The sequence below is a fragment of the Rhinatrema bivittatum genome, chromosome 3, assembly GCF_901001135.1.
Source record: "Rhinatrema bivittatum chromosome 3, aRhiBiv1.1, whole genome shotgun sequence".
In the NCBI taxonomy this organism is placed as follows: domain Eukaryota; kingdom Metazoa; phylum Chordata; class Amphibia; order Gymnophiona; family Rhinatrematidae; genus Rhinatrema; species Rhinatrema bivittatum.
The window spans coordinates 436,205,984-436,228,779 of NC_042617.1; the positions used below are offsets into that span (position 1 = coordinate 436,205,984).

The following is a 22,796-nucleotide window of genomic DNA, read 5'->3' on the forward strand; positions in this document are numbered from 1 at the left end:
CATCCGTTTTATGCCACCGCAGGTAAATCACATGCACAATATACACGCACACCTGCAGCGAGATCAGTGTTTTTGTTTTTCATGTGATCTTGACTCATGGTATGACTTAATGTCAGCTCCAGGGCTAGTGTTAAATTTGCCGCGTTAAAAAGAGTGTGTTGGTCAACTGATGATTTTTTTGCATTGGGGGGTAATAGTTAATAGCTTCATTTACATGTGAGGAGCACTATTAGCTACGTTTGTTTGGACGCACGTTTTGGACTCACTAATCCCCTTATTGCATCGGGTGTTAGTCTAGTGCGTCCAAAATGCGCGTCCAATCGCTGGTTAAGCTGTACACTAGCCTGAGCGCATAATATTGCATCAGCCCCTTTGTGAGCATAAAACTTCTTTCTGCAATGGCAGTAAAGTTTAGTGTTAGTCTAGCGTGTCCAAAATGCGCATCCACAACAGGTTAACCTGTGCTTTAGGCTGAGCACACTTTATTGCATCAGCCTGTCGATGAGGAAGGAGGATCTTCGGTGTTAATCTTGTTTGAAAGGAAAAAAGTACATTAAGTTTAAAGATGCAGGAGGAAGATTGTTTTTTTTGCTGCCCCTTCCTGCATTGGGGCAGGGTAAGTCACCTGCATCCAGGTATCTCTCCATCAGGGATCCAGAGGAGAGACTGAGTCTCTGAGAAACCTAAAAAAGATCCTGAGGATCTGCTAACCATGAGCAAAAGAACTATAAAGATAATTGAAGACACACATCCGACATCTTCACCCCCGGGGAGCGAGAGATTTGGACTCTCTGTGCAGAGACAGGAATTTTTACATTTTTACCAGTTTGGAAGGGGTCTCCTGCCCAAATAAGGGAGACTCTACCCACGTGGGAACTCTAGTTATCCAAGCCCTGGAGGCTAGAAGTTTCTTTGATCCTGGTATAAGATATTCCTGCACAGATAGAAGGAAAAGCCTGTAAAGAAAACAAGGAAGCCTGTGGTGCGGGAATCATATTTATTGTGCCATTATTTATCAGTAATGAACAGTAAAGACTTTATTTTGGACACTAATCTAATGACTCCAGAGTGATTATTTGGGCACATAACACACACAATGAAGAAAGGCACCCCTCTCCCAGGGACAACATTAACAGTCAGTCACTCCTAGTACTTGGGGCCATGAAAGTTAACTCTTTACCCCCACAAAAAGAATCCACACCCTGGGGAAAGTCAAAAGGAAAAGAGCTAGCCAAGTGTCTCTGCCTCAAAGAACTACAAATAAGTTTATGGCCCCATCAGAGTGCAGCCCGCCTCCCGGGATGGGCTACACACGTTTATGTTATCAGTGGTACAGGCAGGGCCGGAGGAACCACTAGGCGAGCTAGGCCTGTGCGATTTAGGGTGCGCCACAGCAGGCGGCAGAATTTTGAAAGGGCAAAAAGTGCCCTTTCAAAATTCTGCCAGCCCCCGCCTCACCGTGCCACCCTCCCAACGACCCCCTTGTAGTCCAGCGGAGGGCCCGGGAGCGATCTGCCGCTCCCAGGGACTCGGCTGCCACTAAGCAAAATGGTGCCGGTGGCCTTTAGCCTTGTGCCGCCCCCCCGTCGTGCCGCCCCCAGCCCCGCCCCCGGTCACAGCCCCGACTCCTCCCCCCCCCAAAAAGAAAACTTACAAAATACCTGGTGGTCCAGGTGGGGGCCCAGCAGCGATCTGCCGCTCCCAGGGCCTCGGCTGCCACTAACCAAAATGGCGCCAGTGGCCTTTAGCCCCTACCATGTGACAGGGGCTACCAGTGCCATTGGTTTCATGGGGTTTTTCATGGGGTTTCATGGGGTTTTTTGTTATTGCTAACATCAATAAAAACTAAATATAAAAAAATGGCACTCTGATGATGTCATAAGCCCGCGCCATGGACGGTATTTGCACTAAGGTGCTTTTAAGTGCAGTGGAAATGAAGGCACGGCCAGACGCAGGTAAGGGGACGCTGGTTGTGGAGCGCCACAGCTGGTGGAGTATTATACAAAGAGAAAAACATCTAATAATTAAAAACTCAAAATTTTAAAAAATTTACCAAACTCCAATAAAATATTTCAAAACAGAAGGCATCAAATATCACCCAAATAATAAGGCTAAAAATTTTCGACTATCCATACCTGGGAACTTTTGATTTCCATTTACCCTGAGATGTCTTGGAGTAGTTGGGTGAGGGGTGTGTGTGTGGGGGGAGGTGCAGAGGTGCACACACTTTATTCTCTCTGTCATATATACACACATTCTGTATGTGTGTATATATGACATACATATATACAGTCATACAAACTCCCTGACTCTCTCTCATACTAACACATGCTCTCCTAAACACTTCCTCTCTTTCACACCAAATGCCCTCATAGACATTTTCTCTCTCTCTCACACTCATACATGCTATCAGATACACTTCCTATCACACACACATATTCTCATACACACTTCCTCTCTCTCTCTCACACATACACCCCCCGCACACACTCTCATACACAATTCCTCTCACACACACATGCTGTCTCACACACACGTTTTCATACACATTTTCTCTCTAACACACACATGCTCTCATATGCACTCCCTCTCTCAACACATATATGCACTCATACACACTTCCTCTCTCAACACATATATGCACTCATACACACTTCCTCTCTCTCTCATACACACTTCCTCTCTCTCTCATACACACATACACACTTCCTCTCATACACGTTTTAATACAAACTTCCTCTCTTGTACACACATACACATGCTCTCACACAAACACTGGGGCGGATTTTAAAAGGGTTACGTGCGTATATTATACGCGTAACCGCGAAAACCGGCTCCTGCGTGTGCCGAGCCTATTTTGCATAGGCCCGGCGACGCGCGCAAGCCCTGGAATGCGCGTATGTCCCGGGGCTTGAAAAAAGGGGTGGGGCAGTCCGAGGGTGGGGCGGGACTGAGGCCTCCGGCACAGTGGCCGTGCCGGGGGAATCACGCACCGACGCAACCTATGCCTCCCGGAGGCAGGAGCAACTTATTTAACAAAGGGCAGGGGGGGTTTAGATAGGGCTGGGGGGCGGGTTAGGTAGGGGAAGGGAGGGGAAGGTGGGGGGGGGGGCAGAAGGAAAGTTCCCTCCAAGGCCGCTCCAATTTCGGAGCGGCCTCGGAGGGAATGGGGAAAGCCATCGGGGCTCCCCTAGGGTTCAGCGCGCGCAAGGTGCACAAGTGTGCACCCCCTTGCGTGTGCCAACCCTGGATTTTATAACATGCACGCGACTGCGCGCGCATGTTATAAAATCAGGCGTAGATTTGTACGCGCCGGGTTGAGCGCACAAATCTATGCCCGCGTGTACCTCTTAAAATCCGACCCACTGTCTTTCTCACACACACATACATGCTCTCTTATACACTTTCTTTCTCTCACATGCTCTCATACATACTTCCTCTCTCTCACAGACACACAAACTTCCCCTCTATCTCTTTCTCTCATACATACACACACATACACACACACACACACACTCATACACACACATTTCCTCTCTCTCTCACACACACACACACAAACACACATACAAACACATTTCCTCTCTCTCACATACACACTTCTTCTCTCTCACACACTCATACTCATACACACACACACACACATATGCTTTCAACCCCATAGGCCCCCTTTCACTCCTATAGGCTCCCACTCCCCACAGGCTTACTCCCACACACACAAGCTCTCATGTTAGGCCTCTTCTGGACCTCTTATTTGGCTGCTGCGGGATTGGGTCCACGGCAGCCTGTTGGGCATCTTCATTGGCTGGCATGAAATGGGGTCCATGGCAGCCTATGGGGCCATCTCTTTGGCAGATGCAAGATGGGATTTGTGGTGAATGGGATCCAAGGCGGCACAACTGGTCCTCTTCTTTTCTTTGTAGCCAGACAGCCAATGAATGAAACTCGAGGCACTGAGAAGGAGACTCGGAGCACTGGCCCAAGGCTAACAACACTCCTGCCTTCATCCTTCTGGAGCCAGACATGCTCCACCAGCATGGGTGGGAGTAGGAGGGAAAGGGAGGGCTGGAGGGCTGCGTTGTATCTGTAGCCACTGCAGTGTGTATGGGTGGTGGGGTTCTGCCACATCTTGTGAGCCAATCGGAGGATGGAAGGGTGGCTACAATTTGTGGTTGGGCTTGAGCTGAGCCAATCATGGCAGTATCTCACTTTGGGGCAGAGGGTAGCTTTGCTGCTGCAAGTAAAGACTGCAGAAAAGTAAAAAATTGCAGAGAGGAGAAAGGAGCAGTTGGAGGAAGATGGAATGAATGGAGGCAGTAGAGCAACAGGATAGGGTGAGATGGGACAGGCTAAAAAGAGAGGAGATGAGTTGGAGGGAGAGAAGAAACCGGGGGCATGTAGGCTGTCGGGCTGTTGCAAGGACTGGGCAAGAAGGATGACTGACTTGAGCACCAAGCTGGGGTGGAGGAAGGGAATGCCGTGCCTCTTTTTAGACAGGCTTCAAGGAAGGCGGGTGCCACACCACCCTTTTCAGTCCCCTTCCCAAGCCTAAAAGGGAAGGGGGCTACCCAGGACCAGATTTAAGATGATGGTGCCTATAGGCAGAGAAGTGATCCCTTCTTTCCTTCCCCTGGAAAGCAGAGAGCAGCGGGGGGAGCACCCGTTTTTTGGGCATCTTCTGAATCTGGTGCCCAAGATAATTGGTTATGTTGCCTATGCTTAAATCCAGCCCTGGGGGCACCGAAGGCAGCCCTTGCTCAAGGTGCGGTTGTATCCATCTACTGCCCTAGTAGACTGAAAGGAGGGACATATTAGTTGGAGGGGTGGCAGGGCGTAGGATGAAAGGAGTGGGGAGAGAGCAGACTTGGGTGTAGGTGGAAAGGAATGAGAGAGCAGCTGGAGGGAAGGAAAAGTGAGGTGGAGGGTAGCAGCCTGCTCCACATGGGCTAGCTAGAGGTGCAGGCGCTGAATGAATGCAAAGCCAAGTCGCCTGTAAGGAAAGACCGCCTCTGCTGAAGCAGAAAATAATATCCTTGCAGTACAGGGAAGAGTAGTAAGAGGGAAGGAGGAGGAAGATTTTGAAGGATGTAATTACCACACAAGGACAAAGACATAGTCTGTTGCGGAAGTGGACCCTTAGGCTGAGGAGGAGTTGGTGCAATCCGCAGGGGGAGCCCTGCAGGTCCCCACCATCGGCAGGTGGAGTTGGCTGGAGCAGAGGCCCAATTAGAGTTTCACCAATACCAGCCCTTGCTCCCCTTAGGTTGAGCACTTGGGTGCCAGGGCCAGCTGGACTTAGGTGCAGGCCTCTGTGGAGGTGAAGATCAGTCGTGTTTGCAGGCCAGAACAGTGAAGAAAGCAGAGTTAGGCCGAGCAGCAGTCAGGACAAGCAGTGGGCAAATGGAGACAGGTTCAGGCAGTGGTTAGGGGCAGGCAGAGGACAAGCAGTGTTGAGGTCCAATCCAAAGTCTGGAGGGCCTGTAATTTCTGGGCTAAGCTGGGAATGGCCTTCAATGCTGCTAGTTCCACTGGGTCCATGGCCTCGGCAATCTGTTACAGAAGTGGACCCTTGAACTGAGGCGGGGTTAACTCAACCTGCAGGGAGGAGTCCTGCAGGTCCTCTCCATTGGCAGGTGGAGCTGGCTGAAGCAGAGACCCAACAGGAGCTTCACCAATACCAGCCCTTGTTCCCCTTAGGTTGAGCACTTGGGTGCCGGGGCCAGCTGGACTTAGGCACGGGGCTCTACGGAGGTAAAGATCCATCACTTGGAAGACGTGGCAGGCCAGCACAGTGAACAAATGTGGAGTCAAGTCGGGCAGTGGTTAGGACAGGCAGCAGACAATGAAGTTTGGTATGGGCTGTAGTCAGAGGCAGGTGGAGTTCAGTCGGTGTCATGATTCAGATAGTGGTCAGGGCAGGCAGAGTTCAATCAGAGATGATAAACAGACAGTGGTCAGCAGCAGGTGGAGGTCAAGCAGCATCGAGATCCAATCTGAGGTCAAGCCAGAAGTCCAATCCAAAGTCAAAACCAGAAGTCCAATTCGAGGTCAAAGCCACAAGTCCAATCCAATGAGATGAGAAATGAAGAGGAGGAGGAAGGACAAGGAGCCTCGAGAGCAAGACAAGATGCTGAAGATAGATGAAGGGAAGATTGACCATGAAGATAAAAACTCAGAAGACAAACAAGACTGCCAAGGAACCAGAAACAACAAAATCAGGAGCTAGGAAGCAAGGATCAGGAACCAGGAACTAGGAATGCAGGAATGCCCAGGCAAAGCTCTTCTCCAACGGAGTCTTCCTATTGTCGAGGCTCGGAGCATCAGCAGAAGTGGTCTTTTATAGGCCTGGGACAGTGACCTCATCGGGGGGGGGGGGGGACCTGACCCTGGGGCTTTTCCGCCATGGTCCTTTTAAATTTAGACTAGGGGTACGCACGTGTGCCTAAAGAGGATGCGCTGCCTTGAGCCCTGTCGGTGGCGTCTTGGCTGCGAGTCCTGGTGGCCCAAGACCAAGCCGGGGAACAGTGCTAATGCCGCTGGCGGCAATTTGACGTGCAAGGGGGCCCTCATTGCGCCAGGATGCGGCACATTTGTTTGGGCTGGGCTGGAGTTGAGAGTGGCGGTCTGCAGGAGTAGCTCTTGGACCACCGAGTGTAACAGTACAGTGGAACTGCGAGTGGGCCTTGAAATCAGTTATGGTTCTTGGAGCAGTGCAGCAAGTGTGCAAAAGAATGGATAGCTGTGGCGTTTGGTGAAAAGGAGGCAGAGGAATTCTGTGAAGTCATGCCTCAGATGTGGTGTTTTGGGAAAAAGAAGTAGAGGAACTCTATGGAGTCATGAGCTGGCTTTGGTGCTTGGGGCTCAGCAGGTAGAGGAACTCTGTGAAGACAAAACCCGACTGTGATCTTTGGGGCTCAGCAGGCAGAGGAATTCAGTGCAATCTTGACCTGGCTGTGGTGCTTGGGGGTATGCAGGTAGAGGAACTCAGTGGAGTCATGCCCCAGTGGTGGTGCTTGGAAGATGGCAGACAGAATCAGGATGTGAAAAAAACCCTGTGGTGGTTATAGGGGTATGGCAGTGGAAGGTTGCTGCTGTGGAAGTGCTGCCAGACACTAATGTTATTGAAGTTGGGATATGGCAGTGGAAGGCTTATGCTGGATGTACTGCAGAGCCCTGTATTGTCAGGACCCAATATTGTTGTTGGGGATGTGTAAGGAGGAAGCAGGAGGAGTGAAGCCCCAGTGTTGTTGTTGGGGATGTGTAAGGAGGAAGCTAAGATTTAATGCTATATAATGCAGAGTCATGTATTTGGGGTACAAAAACCCAAGGGAAAGGTACAGTATAAGGGATGAAATTCTTGCATGCACGAAACAAGAGCAGGATTTGGGGGATTATCATATCTAATGATCATAAGGTGGCCGAACAGATGGATAAGACAACAGCAAAATCCAGAAAGATGCTTGGGTGCTTAGGGAGAGGAATGATCAGCAGAAAAAAGGAAATTATATTGCCTCTCTATAAGTCCATGGTGAGACCTCATTTAGAATACTTTGTACAGTTTTGGAGACCATGGATTCAGAAGGAAATAAACTGGATGGAATCTGTTCAAGAGATTGCTATTAAAATGGTCAAGGGTCTTTATTATAAAGCATATGGGGACAGACTTAAAGATCTAAACATGAATATAGAAGTGGGATAGGGGAGGTATGATAGAGACATTTAAAGTCTATCAAGATACCATGGAGATACCTCTTTCAACAGAAAAGAAAAGAGGTTCTGGAATGAGGGGTCATGGGATGAAGGTGAAAGGGGGTAGACTCCGGAGTAATCAGATTGGCCATGTCTTCAATTATATACAGGCAAAACTGGCAATCAAACAAGTAATATAAATCAGTACCATTCACCCCAGGACACTGAAGTTGCTCTCGAGGATGCCACCATTCCCATGGTTCCTAGGCATGTGCACACATTCATCATTTGTTGGCATGTGGCGGGAAATCTTCTCCGGCAGGCACCTCTGACTTCAGCCAGCCTGGGGCATTTAAACACCAGTGTCCCTGCAGCCAGATCCTTAGCAACAGGTCCTCCTTCATCTTCATTGGGGTTTGATGCTTGTTCTTGGTCCTGATCCTGCCTGCCTTGTCTTATTCCAGCTCCTGCCTTGCCTTGTTCTAGTCCCTCTTCGTCTTGCTCCAAACCTGCCTCTCCACCCGTGCCTTCCAGTTCCTTGTCATCCTGATCTCTTGCTTCCGACTTGGAACTCTGATTGGATACTGACTTTGCCTGACCGCCGCCTGCCTTGACCCTCACCTTGGATACCGACTCCGCTTGACAGCCACCTGCCTTGACCCTCTGCTTAGATACTGACCACTCCTGACCGCTGCCAGTCACGACCTTGGACCACTTTCTAACTGTGGACATTCTCCTAAGCCCTGCTAGCCTCAGGACCCAATGGCTGAACCCACAGGAGAAGAAGCTGGTACAGGTGAAACCTCTCTCGTGGTCTCAGCCAGTAGCCTGCCTGCCTGCCTGCTGCTGAGGTGGGCCCAGTCCATGCCCCTTGAACTGAGCAGTCCCAACTCCATTGCAGTCCAGGACTCGTATACTATGACACCAACTAGCTATAGCAAAATTTGAAGGAAAGAAATAGAGATGTCACAACATATACAAATGCCATCTGAACAATTTCAACCATGACAAATTCTAACCACATTCATAAAAATGATGTGGTGTCTTAATGAAATGAGGCCCTTCATATACACAACCAAAGCACAAATACTGTACTCAGTTGCTAGTTATAATCATTAGTCCATGTATGTCCATTTGCTGGTTTTTTTAATCATTTTTTCATTTGCATAATAAAAAGGATGTTGTTTATACAAAATACAGATTCATGTTTCTTGTCATATACAAAGCCATAAACTTTTATTTTACATTTCAATTGAAATAAATCGATATAAACTAGTGGTTGATCTGATGTTTCCTTTTCAGCCATTTCAAACAACTTTGGCCTCCGTCCTGCAAAATTCCTAAATCATGTCGCACCAGGCTTTGTGATAAGGGTTTGGAACAAAGCAAGAACCTGGTATAGACAGCTGAAATGCAAATGTTGGGCTAGCAGGGGGATAAAAGGAGAAGATTCTTCACATGACAGAAAGTACATTCCCCCAAAATAGTTATCTATTTAGCATAGCACATTATGGATGTCTTTGGCTTTCCCACGCATCTCGCCTAATTATCAGCCTGCAGGCCAGCTGAAATGTCTCAAGCAGGAAGCGGCTTGCAGATAACACTTGCAACTCATCCTTTTGATTTATTGAACTCTCTGTAAGCTAAAGACATCTTCTCAAATTAAAATCTGACAGCCTTCTGTAAACAGCAGCAATGAGGTTCGTCTGTACAGTGTCCCTGCCGCCAGAGGAAATTCTCTCAGCCTTTGCAAGGTAGGAGCCTTTCATAGCATTACGGATAGAATCGCATCATAGAATCGCATCATAGAGTTTAAGGCCAGAATAGATGTTGAGCAGGATAACTCAAAGTAAAAAAAAAAAAAAAAGAAGAATAGGTTGGGTTAAGTGTAGCTTAAATGTCAGAAGATAGATGCCTACTGTTTTGTTGCATTTTGCAGAAAAAGACACACAGTCCATTGCCTGCTAGAACTGTGCTTTTGTTTGTAACATCTCTGATCTATACAGAATATGTAAGCTGGGGAACATTTTTTAAATTTGCATGAAAAAGTTTCAATAAGAGCAGGGCTAATAGTTTGGCTTTTCTCAGGCTGCATGAATGAAGCGACTACTTGTTTGTAGGGTTGGAGTTTTCTGTCCTTAAACATGTTGCTCAAATGGTTTTATTTATTTTTGGATGAAGAAAGTAATCTTGGGCTGGCATAAGGAAAATGACTGTGCCTCTTGATTTTAGAAGTCCTCTAGAAATCCTAGGGGGAGTGTCTGTAAAATACTCTTATAAGGCAGGGTTAGTCCTAGTAGCTAGACTTTCTACAGGAATGCACTTTAAAGGAGGACGTTTTGAGAACATTCAAGTTCTGAGCTCTGATTTGGAGCAGAAGCTGTTGTATCAGAGGCTGACCTCCACTGTGCCATTACAGTCACAGTATCCCAACAGTGCCAGTATCAAAGGTAATTTAGGTAGGTGAAAGAGTATGTTAGATTAAAGTACAAAATGCATGTATAATGGAACTGGTTTTGAAAGGGGAGCTGGAGAAAGACTCCTCAGTGGGGGTAATTTTTAAACCATCTCCAATGGGTCAAAGACATTGCATACATTTTACCCACTGGCTTTCCACCAATTTTCGAAGCAAAAGGATGCGCAGACTTTGGAGTTGAAACTTGCCCCTGGTACAGAGTACACGAGCTCCCTTGCACCTGCTTTTACTACAGGTAGGACTTTTTCTGGAATATTATGCACAAAAGATCTGAAAATGCCATCTACATGCATATTTGTCCTCCACCGCACCCAAGCAGACCCCAGGGAACGCCTCCTCTGATTGGGGCTAAAAGTACGCATGGTATGGCAGAAAGGACCAACGTTTAGCCATATTGAGGGACGCAGTTTTCGGATGGCCAATTAATCTGGGCGGAAAGCTTTTTTACCTTCATGAAGCACTCTGTAAACTGTCTTCTCTAGGATTGAATATTCACATTCAGCTACTGGAAAACATGTTTGCTTGTTTGTTTTTTTAACCTTCTGGAAAAATGGCAAAGAAATATCAGATCTTAAGATTTTGTAAAGAGGCATTCCCTGCTAAGAGAGATGTACAGTTATGGACAGGTGTCCAAGGCACTAGAACCTACCTTCACAGCTTGGTACTCACTGGCACTGTGGCTGCCCGTCTCAGCACAGGGGAAGCTTGCGCTGCCACTGCGAGGGCTGTATCTGTTCTCCGGATAAGTGAAGAGCTTCAGGTTCTGTTACAGTTCATCGGGCATGCTTCAAGAGTAATAATTCGTTAGGGAAGAAACAATTTTTTTTCAGTTGTACCTATTGTAGTTTATGCAGAATGTTGTCAGAATGTAAGCTAATATAGATTTCCAAGTTTTTGCTAAGTATTGATTGTTCAGTTAAAGATATATCTAGTTACAAGTGTTCTTTATATGTGAAACTTGCATAATACTTTTTCTTTTTGGATACATATATAAAAAATATGGAATTCCTTTGAAGGTTCCTGTGTGTGAATATTCAGCAGCCACCCTCCACCTTGAAACTATTCACTTCAAGCCCTATTTACTATGCAGTTTTCTCATAGACACAAAATGGGAGAAAAGCTTTAGTAAATAAGTTGGTTAGTATATAAGCTATCTTGCTTCTCCAGCATCTCTGCCCTCATCAGAGACCTCCACTGGCTCCCCCTAGTTATCACTTTTTGTTTTGTCATCCTCGGCCTCAATGTTTCTGTCATTTCTCTCTGAGTCCCTCTTCTCTCCCCAGTGCCACTGACTTTTTGCACCTGCTGCTTCATTCCCCTGGAGTAATCTTCCCTCCTGGATCTGTTCCCCATCACTTGTCAGCAGTCTGCAAGGCTTAGCCTACACAGCACCTCTGTGTTATCTCTAGCCTAGTTCTTTTTCATAAGAACATAAGATATGCCATATTGGGTCAGACCAAGGGTCCATCAAACCCAGCATTCTGTGTCCAACAGTGGCCAATCCAAGTCACAAGTACCTAGCAAGTACCCAAACATTAAATAGATCCCAAGCTATTATTCCTTATTGATTAATAGCAGTTTATGGACTTCTCTTCTAAGAAATTATCCAAACCTTTTTTTAAACCCAGTTACACTAACTGCCGTAATCACATCTTCTGGCAATGAATTCCAGAGCTTAACTATGTGTTGAATGAAAAAGAATTTTCTCTGATTTGTTTTAAATGAGTTACTTGCTAACTTTATGAAGTGCCCCCTAGTCCTTCTATTATCTGAGAGAGTAAATGACCGATTTACATTAATTGTTCAAGTCCTTTCATGATTTTGTAGACCTCTATCATATCCCCCCTCAGTCAACTCTTCTCCAAACTGAACAGCCCTAAACTCTTTAGACTTTCCTCATAGGGGAGCCATTTCATGCCTTTTATCATTTTAGTTGCCCTTCTCTGCACTTTCTCCAGTGCAACTATATATTTTTTGAGATGTGGCAACCAGAATTGCACACAGTATTCAAGGTGCGGTCTCTCCATGGAGCATTATGACATCCACCATTTTATTTGCCATTCCCTTCCTAATAATTCCTAGATTCTGTTTGCTTTTTTGACTGCTGCAGCACACTGAGCTGACGATTTCAATGTATTATCCACTATGATGCCTAAATCTCTTTCCTGGGTGGTGACTCCCAAGATGGACCCTAACATCACTACAGCAAGGGTTATTTTTCCCTATATGCAACACCTTGCACTTGTCCACATTAAATTTCATCTATCATTTGGAAGCCCAATTTTCCAGTCTCACAAGGTCCTCTTGCAATTTATCACAATCCGTTTGAGATTTAACTACTCTGCATAATTTTATCACCTCACTTGTTGCACCCCTTTCCAGATCATTTATAAATATATTAAAATGTACCAGTCCAAGTACAGATCCCTGAGGCACTCCACTCTTTACCTTTTTCCACTGTGAAGACAGAATATTTAATCCTACTCTCCGTTTCCTGTCTTTTAATTAGCTTGCAATCCACAAAAGGACATTGCCTCCTAACCCATGACTTTTTAGTTTTCTTAGAATCCTCTCATGAGGGACCTTGTCAAACGTCTTCTGAAAATCCAAATTCACCACATCTACTGGTTCACCTTTGTCCACTTTTCCCCATCCTTTTATTCTGTTGCTCAGACCTTCTTGGGGGTAATCTTCAAAGGCACCTCTGAGGATAAAACAGTGTTTTACGCACAGAAATGGTCTTTAGGGGTGCATGTCATGTTTGTCCGTACGTTTGCCTGGATTGAGTAGAGGCATTTCTGGGGGTGTGATTGGGAACGGATTTGCACTCATGTGTGTAATTTTGCCTTTTCAAAAGTATGTGTGCATAATTTGCCATATTGGAGTTTTTCTTTTCAAAGAAATTATTTTCTTAGTAAATGAATATCTACCCTGCAGATAAATGAGCAGTGAGTACATTCTGGGAGAATATATAGCTTAAATAATTGGGTATAGGAAATCAGGTCTCTGCCCCAGTAACAAGCTATAAGACTGATGTAGTAAAGTGCACTGAATTTCACAAAGTTTGCTTCATGTGAAAAAAACAGCAGCTTGTGCATATAAGCTGGGTTTAAGCACACAAGTTTTACTTTTAATATGTGAAACAGTTCGCTAAATTTTTTGCCTTCACATGTAATACACTTTTGTGCATAATTTTACACTTGTGAAATTTTATGGTTAATCAAAATTAATAAGCTCCTGCAATGCAACTTCATGCAAAGCAGCTCATTAACTATGTTTACAATGCTAAAGTATGCTCGAAAAGGCCTTCACAGGCCGATTTTAGCAAACCTGATAACTACACCTCAAAAAAGACAAATACACTTCACTTAGGTGCAGTTATCTTTTTTGCAAAGTTGTCTGTAGAAAACGTATGTGCATACATCTTCTACCGGGCATATTTGTATACGACGCCCAGTAGAAAATATACAGAGGGAAAATTGCAGCTTCTGCATGAATTGTGGCACATTTTAATACATTGGCTTCTCTATAAGAAAATCAGGAGATGAGGTGGATGGGCAACTCCAGAAACTCACCCCCAGCACCTCTCTTGTTACAGGTAGGCAAGAATTGCAGTTATATCCTTAACTTTCTGCCATAACATGACAAAGTATTTTTAGTGGTTATTGGTGACAGAGAAAAGCTCAGGTAAAATATGTAGGTTAAGCAGTTTATATTTTTGATCTCTAGTTTCTTATACTTTACAGCACTGTACCTTTTATAGACAACAGTACAAAATCACTGAAACTAGGTGGTACCTGGGTTTTGATTACTGCTGTTTCTCAGGATGATGACTGGTAAGGGCTGAAAGAATGGCAACTACCTTGCCAAAGCAAGCTACTGGAAATGCAGGATTCATGGTGGCGGGAGTTGCAATCTTTTTTCTTTGCAAGGTTCTTGTAGTAGTTGATGAATGTGTGGGGGAAGGGAAGGCAATTAGTGAAGCCTGTGGTGGATACGTAATAGGAAGAGTACGGCACAAGGCTTTGCAGAAGAAGAGAGAAAAGAAAACATCCCAATGAGAAGGATATTTTTTCAATTTCAATATTTAAGGCTTTATATCATACCAAACTAGTACCAATTATGTCTTGCAGCTTGAATGTATTTGTAAGTGCAAATGTGCAGTTTTCTTTCTGTTAAACCCAGATGAACATGTTTTGGCCTGTATGTGAAAATGTACAAATATTTAATGAAGTCACCTTGGTTCCTTTTTGATTCAACCTATTTTCCTAGCATTATCTGAGAAATCCCCTATCCACTCTTCCCCAACACTGACAAGTTCAGGACTTCTCACTGACACTTATCCTCTCTAAGCAGGAAGAAGGGACTTTTTTTCAAGTGTATTACAATGAAAGCATGCAAAATGATTGTATGGTAAGTAAATATAACAACAGTATGCCCACTCACTGTAAAATAATTGTTTGATACAGAAGGCCATTAGGCATTCGTTGTTTTGAAGTTCAACAAGAGGAAAGCAAAGAGAGAGGAAGGATAGGTTAGATGGAGGAGTAGCCTAATGGTTAGAGCAGCAAGCTCTAAATCAGGCAAACCCACATTCAAATCCTGCTGATGCGCATTGTGACCTTGGGCAAGTCACTTCAACCTTCATTGCCTGAGGTACAAACATATATTGTAAGCTGTCTGGGTTAGGGAAAAACCTGTACCTGAATGTAACCCACCTTGAGCTATCAATGAAAAACTGTGAGCTAATTGTGCAAAATGCTAAGGTTTGCTTTTAAGGCACCTAAATGATTAATTCTTTAGATTGGTTATTTACCTTCCTATTACAGTCTATAGTGCAGGGGTGGCCAAGTCTGGTTCTTAGGAGCCACAAACAAGCCCTGTTTTCAGGATATCCATAATGAATATGCATGAAGTTTATTTATATATATATATTGAAGGCAGTGCATGCAAATCAATTGTATGCATATTTATTATGGATAATCTGAAACCCAAGCATGTTTGTGGCTCTTGAGGACTGGATTTAGCCACCCCTGCTAGAGTTGATGTTAATTTTGCTGACATTAGACAGTATTCTCCCCAGTTTTGAGAGGTCCTCATGCCTCAACAACAGTTCGAGACGTACTCTTATTTCCAGGATATATTGAGAGGAAGCAATGGAGATTAGGTGCATTTTGGTTCTTTCTGTTGCTAGTAGGACACATAAGTGGGGAACCGGTCATGGGAACTCTCTATTCACACCCCTTCTCTGAGTGCACATTTTTACTCATGTTTGTATGCACATTTTTATGCACTTAACCTTACTCATGATTTCAAAGGATTTTAGTACACAAAAAATGTGTGCACACAGGTGAGTAAAAATGTCTGAACAAATCCCCTATATAAATTAGCTATTACTTCCCAATGCAGTGACGTGCGTAAGCTTAACTCAGATTTATTTAATGTTGGAATTTTAACTCCTGGGTCAAAGGTGGAGTAAAGTTAATAGGCTAGTGTTAGTCTATGGTCTTGTACTCCAGTGTGGTCCTGGACCTGGAATTTCCGGTGCGGGGGTGCTGGACTCGGGTTATGTGTGCACAACCTTTAGGGGCACGTTTTTTGAGCACAGCTCATGTTTTGTGTGCTAGAAGCACAACCCACATTTTGTCAGCATACCTCATGAGTTACTCGCACAAAACTTGAGCTGCATGGTAAGGTGTACTTAGCTGAGTGCACATTTATTTATAGGTACATTTTTGTGTTTGCGCACTTTTTAAAAACTCTCGATGGATTAGCATGCCATTAGCTTATTGTATCAAGAATTTACTCTTTTTTGAATAAAGAAAATGTGTGCTGAAATCAGGGCACATGGTTTACTCATGTCTTATCACATCAGGTCCAGAGTGAGAATTCATGATCTGGGAAAGGCTAATCAATCAGGCTGTCTGGTATAGCCTTTCCAGTGCTTCAGTCTCCTCTAAGCAGGGGATATATGTAGGCACTTGGGAGGGGGAAGAGTGTGTGTGGTTTTAAACTGGATCCTTTGTAAATAGTTTAGGTGATGGCTTTTTTAAATCTAATGCTGGTAAAATACCTACTATACCTGAATGTAACTTGCTTTGAGCTACAATGAAAAGACGAGAGCTAAATATACAAAATAAAATAAAAATAGCTTTTAGTACTCCTTTATAGTTCCTACAGCAGCAGCAGATAAAACTAGACTGCTCTTGCTAGTCATAGTTACCAACATCATGCAAAGAGAGGAACAGGAAAACTGTTTTAAGTAAACAAGCGTAGCATTTTTTTACATAGAAATAAAGGTAGCTAAACAATTTATAGTTAATATCATTTTATTGGGAAAACGTTGTCATTAGTTTTCAAGAGTTATCAGGTCATTGCAACCCTCACTCAAAATTTATTGACCCGATGAAGAGCACATAGCTTACAAAAATAGTGACAAATACATTAAATTAGTCCAACAAAAAAGTATTATCTTCAACTTTTGTTGATTTTTAGGTCCTCATATCCAAGTGGGTTAAAACGGCAGCCACATTACTGTTTTATTTTACCAAGTTGTTTAAGTTTTATATTTATTTGATTTAAAAATTACATTCTTTAGCATTGTCTTGGTTTTTATTATCCACCATTTTAGAACTGGGGCCAGGATGTGGCACCATAAGCCTTCATTTACAATTGGAATTTTCTACAGTGTTTTGTACCTCTTGCCATCTTACTTAGTACAGTCAGCACAGCATTGCTGCTTGGCTAGGGAACACGAACAAAGGCTTCTTCCAGGATCCTGCAATCATGAGCCCTAAACTCTGGCCACCGGACATTGCTATTGCATGATTATTGGGACTCCCTCCCTGCAGGAGTTGTGAATGCTACATCCACAACAATCCCAACCCTGGCTGGCCCAAGGAGTAGAAGACATCTCAGAAATAAAACCCAGATCCTTCGCATGGCAGTGCACAGCTCTGCAAATGACTCTGCACTAGCATCCATCACTGGCTGCAAAAGTCTTTAGGTCTGAAAGAATATAATTGGGACATAGGAAGTTTCTCTGACTTCATGTGTTACTAGCAATGGCTTCACACATTGAGTGAGTTTTATTGTTTTAGAATTGGAGGCTGCAAATATGTATGGGGACTTCACAAAACCTAAACGGACAATGTTTTATTTCTCATCTGTAGTACCTCTCTTCTTATTTCTCCCATCTAGTTCCCATTAGGTAGCCATTCCCGGCTTCAAGTATTTTTCATGTACTTATCTTTTTATTTTTTAAATCTAGTTTACAATACTTCCCCAGTCAAAAGAGATATGCCCGAGGCGGTTTACAAAATCACACTGAAGTGCCTAACATGACATACTATAAATATACTAACTTAAACTATTAAAAGCAAACATCACACAGTAAACATGCTGCACTTGATATCACTCACCTGATTATTCCATAACATTCACCCAACACGCAGCAAATTGTTAAGCATCCCCAGGATAAAGGACTATCCAACCCTAGAGACAGATTATCAGCCATTCATTTCAGTACCCAACACTAAAACAAATTAGTATTGCCCTAGTCACTTCCTAGCCTTTCTACTGCCCCTTTATGCCCCATACTCAGCACCTACCATTAATATAACCCTTGCAGACGCCTGTGTGCATTATCAGGATTACTAACCCCAAGATACATTTTTATTCACTGTCTTAAGGGTTGGGGTTTTTTTTCACTGACAACACAACTTTTTTTTTTTTTTACTGGCTGTCATTAAAAATGTCTCTCAGATCAGCTGAGTAGAGGGAGACCTTCAGAGGATAAACTGGATTGCCGACAAAAGCTCACACGGGTGCCTATGACTCTCCCCACACTCCTGACACCCATCTGTCTCTTCCATTCACAGTGTCGCCTCACGTTGAGGAACAGCTTTGGCAACTTCTGATGGAAGAGAGACAGCCAGGGTTGTCACCTGCCCATACATTTATGGGCAACCCAAAAATAGATACGGGCCTTGGGGACAGGTCCTTTTTAAGGTTATTATTTTTTTTTTAAATAATTAACATATTATTGAGGTTTCATAAAGTATATGACACAGTGCAACAACCTATAAACCAACATAGAGACAGGCAGTCAGTGTTTGATTGGCTGGGCAAGGTCCTTGGTGTTACCTTTTCCCCTCCAGCCAAGTCTGTACTACTCAATTTTTTGGGTTATTTTTATGGGCAGCCTGTAAATTTATGGGTGATTGGCAGCCCTGCACATAATATACATTGCACTATGACAGGCCATTCCTAGTGAATTGCTCTGAATAAATGTCTGATAGCCAGAAACAACTCCACAGCCATGAAACTTGCAGGACGACTGTCCATATTTCCTTTAATGCCTGTTTCTTCACAGAGCATCATACTGTTCAGTGCTCTTAAAGCATGAGGGTCACTTCAAACATATACAGCAGGCAAGCTATAATGAGATGTAAGTTACTTCCCCAGAGGCTTGCTGAAACAGCCACATTTTTAGCACTTTTTAAAATGCCTTTGAATCAGCTAAGACTCTGAGATGCTCCAGCATGGGGTTCCAGATTGTCGGACCAGTCACAGAGATTGAGATCTTATCTGGTCGGAGCCACAAGAAGGCCTTTATTTTCAGATTGTAATACTCTTTGAGTGGTATGTACACATAAAGCTGCCCCCAAATACTAGACATCCATTATTATTAATTATTTGTGTATCAGTGTCAGGACCGATTTGCATTGCAGTTTGAAACTGGACAGGTAACCAGTGTGGGAATAGTATGTTTGTATCTTGCAGTCCCAGTTAACACCTGGATGGCCGAGTTCTGAAATAGCTGAAATAATCTAAGGGTATTATTGGGTAAACCAAGTAAAAGAGAGTGGTTGTAATCAATTCTGGAAAACAGAAGAGTCTAAAGCACTGTTCTGAAATCCTCAGGTTCCAGCAGGGGCTTTAGGCATCTTAAAATCCATAATTTATAGTATTGCATTTAATTTATGTGCATTTTCATACTAAACCTTGGGTCCAGGAATGCTTTCAGATTATGTAAGCACAAAAAAACCCCTATTACCTCTTCCTGAGGTCCTTTTCTTTCTCTTGACTAATTTTTGGTCATTACTTTCCTGGACTACAATTCCCAGCCTCATCTTGTTCGCCAGTCCCCTCTTTCTTAAAGTGATCTTTCTTTTCTTTCTCCTCTGGTGTTTCTTTTGGAGCGCCCTCTGCCTTTCTGGCTGGCAAACTTCCCCGGTTTCTGAATGGTTTCCAGCTGTGTGGGATTTTCATTCTGTCGTGTACCTTCTCCACAGGTCAGAGCCCTGGTTCTGTTTGCTTGCCATCAATAGTATCATCTTACTCCTTCCCATATCATTTCTCCTGGGTATTCAAATGAAAGTCTTATACAGGTGGTCTTCAGACCCTTCACACATCTCTCTTAGAATCTGGAGCTCTCAGCCTCAGCTCTAACTAATACATTTGCCACCAAGTAGTCTTCCTGCTAATGTTTCTCTCTCCCTATGTACATGAGACCTCTTTTGGGATACATATTGCACCATTTCCACCCCTTTCTGACTTGAACCATATTTTTCCACAGCTATACAGTTGGTGCTGTTCTCTCTCCCCCATCCTTCCCGTTAGGTCAGATGACAGGGAGCAGAAGATCTAAGGTACAACCCCCACAGTTTTCTGTGGCAGCTCAGGGAAAGATTCTATAGCAAAAATTAGAAAATTCTGAATCACATTGACAAACATTTCCATCTTTTATTTTACATTATAAAAATAAAGTAGATTTCTAATGTTGCTTTTTAATGGGTGAGGAAAAGGGATCTCAAGTATCAGTCCGGGGAGAAGATCTCAAGAATAAGAGGACCAGGGATAGAGATAGGAAGAAAAGAGGACCAGGAATGGTGTGAGAAGAAGGTGAGAAGACCAGGGACAGAAGGACATGTGAAAATGAGAGAAGAGTAGGGATGGGGGAGGAAAGGGAGAGAGGACTGGGGATGGGGAAGATGGGAGAAGGAAAGACCATGGAAGTGGTGGAGGAGCTCAGCAATCTAGGATGGGGACAAGGAGGGGAGGTTCTGCTATTGGAGGGATTGAGGGGTGGGTTCTAAGATCTGAGGAGAAGGGAGACATAAGAAAAAAGGGAGGTTCCAAAAATTGGGGGATAGGACTAGAGAACAAGGGAGGGAGGATTCAAATTGAGATGGGAGGGGGGCAGGGGAGGAGGCAGGTGTCCTTATTGTATTTTGTTCCTGATTCCTCTTGAACCCCCTCTCTAACTTCCTACCTAATCTGACATACACCCATACAGAAATATATACCCAGCACCAAGCCCATCTCAATTTCACAATCAAATACTTCCTCTTCCCCTTTCCCCTTCCTCTCACACACAGACAATGCCCCCAGCTTATTGTCCAGCTTCTCTCTTTACCCACGAATGATCCTCTATTCAGTCCCTTCTAGTCTTCCCAAAATAATCCCTCTTTGTCATATCTGCTCTAGACTCATCCCCTCCCATCCTGTCTCTGAATGACAGGCAAAAAAGAACTGTGTTACGTCCGTCGGTCGCAGACAGCTGCGACTGCTGTTGCTCACCTCTTGCCTCACTGCACTGACTCCAGTAGGAAGATTGGCGGCCTCCGCCAGCTATCACTGGCCTGCTCGCCCCTGTTCCCGGGCCTCCCTGGACCGTGTGGACATTGCCAACTGCCATCTTACCCTTGGAGTTCCTTAGGCGCGCGTGCATCCAGGCCAGTCTTATGCATGTCATGGCGGGAACCTCGGGGGCGTCCCCCCCCCCCCCGGATGACGTCATTCTCCATGGACTCTTAAACCGGCTGGCCCTGCCTACCTACGACTCGGCAATGAGTTCCCTCATTGCTGAATCCGCTTCGCTCACCACGGATCCTTCATTCCAGCTCCTGCTTCCTTGGCGTGAGACGTCTCCGGTACCCACTCCTTGGGGGCTCTTTCCTCGTCTCTGGCTATCCGCTCTCGGAGAGCCTTGTGCCTAGGACCGCTGCCTGCCTCGTTCCCTTACAGACCACTACCGTATTCTCTCTACTGAGGAATCCTCATCGGTATGCCCCGCTCTGCGAACCATTACCGTCCCTTCTCCACTGAGGAACCCTCATCAGTGTACCTGCTCTGCGGACCACTACCGTTTCATTTCTACTGAGGAACCCTCATTGGTGTACCCCACCCTGCGGCCCACTACCGTCTCATCTCTACTGAGGAACCCTCACCGGTGTACCCTGCTCTGCGGACCATTGCCATATCATCTCTACTGAGGAATCCTCTCTCTGGGTATACCCCACTCCACAGACCCTGTGGCACCTCTATGTCTGTGTGACTTCTTGCTACACTCCCCACTCCATGGGCAGTGCCTCTCTCTACTCTCTCTCTCCACTACCTGCTATCCTACACACCCGGTAGCTGAGACCTCGCCTCTCGACAGTTAGGCTCACGGGGTTCCTCCCCGTGGGCGGTACCATCTCGCACCTCAGCTCAGGGCCTACAAACCCACAAATCCTAACAGATTGCCAAGTCCATGGACCCGGCACAGGTCTCGGCACTCCAGGCCATCCCTGGCGTGGCCCAGCAAATTACAGAACAGCAAAAGATTCTGGAGACTTTGGCTAGTGCCATAAATCAATTGAATAGTCGGCTGGACTCCTCCTCGATGCCTGCCAAGCCAAACCCTGCTGCAAATGTGTTATCATTCCAGCCTACAGTGCCCTTATCGGCACCTCCTCATTTCGCAGGTGACCCCTTGCTGTGAAGGGGCTTCTTGAACCAGTGCAACATGCACTTTTCTTTACAACCTGCATACTTCCCTGATGTTGTTTCTAAGATGACATACATTCTATCCCTCCTGGATGGAAAAGCATTAGCCTGGGCGACACCCCTAGGTTCTGCTGGAGGACTTCTCTTAGGCCTGACCTCACCCTTTCCTCTGCTAACTCTGCTTGGCTCAATCAACATGGATGCTCTACAATTTCACACCCTGGCATTGGTGGACTCTGAGGCCAGAGGAAATTTTATCCTATGACACCATGGAACACCTTCGAATTCCCACCATCCGTAAACCAACGCCATTGCTGCTCTCTTCTATTCATGGCGAACCGTTACCAGGCGAAGTTACCTTCTCCACGGTCCCCATTCGTCTCTGCACTGGATCTTTGCACACGGATTCCATCTCTTTTCTGGTACTGGACAAGGCTATACATCCTGTGGTCCTCGGACTGCCATGGTTAAAACTCCACACTCCACAATTTGATTAGAGCACTCTACCATTGTCCCAATGGGGCAACTACTGCCATAAAAAGTGCATGGAGGTTGTATCTCCGATACCTTGCCTAGCTACTACGATGTCCCTTCCGGGTCTCCCGTCACAGTACTCCTCCTTTGCGGATGTATTTTCAAAGAAAGCTGCAGACACCGTACCTCCTCACCGCTCATATGATTGAGCTATAAACCTATTGCCTAACACTGAGCCTCCTCGAGGAAGAGTCTACCCACTTTCATTAGCAGAGACAGAAGCCGTGTCTGAATATATACAAGAGAATTTGGCAAAAGTCTTCATTTGGCCTTCTAAATCCCCTGCTAGAGCAGGATTCTTTTTTGTGGGGAAAAAGGAAGG

General features: G+C 45.0%; 1 protein-coding gene across 2 annotated transcripts in view; it reads left to right on the plus strand.

Moving 5' to 3' along the window:
* The first annotated feature begins 9,362 nt into the window (after positions 1 to 9,362).
* The window catches only part of COLEC11 (collectin subfamily member 11), a 61,232-nt gene continuing 47,798 nt past the window's right edge, over positions 9,363 to 22,796 (plus strand). For both annotated transcript variants that reach the window (XM_029595803.1, XM_029595804.1), the window contains exon 1: positions 9,363 to 9,443. The gene's annotated coding sequence lies outside the window, so the exon portion shown is untranslated. The remainder of the gene's footprint in view (positions 9,444 to 22,796) is intronic.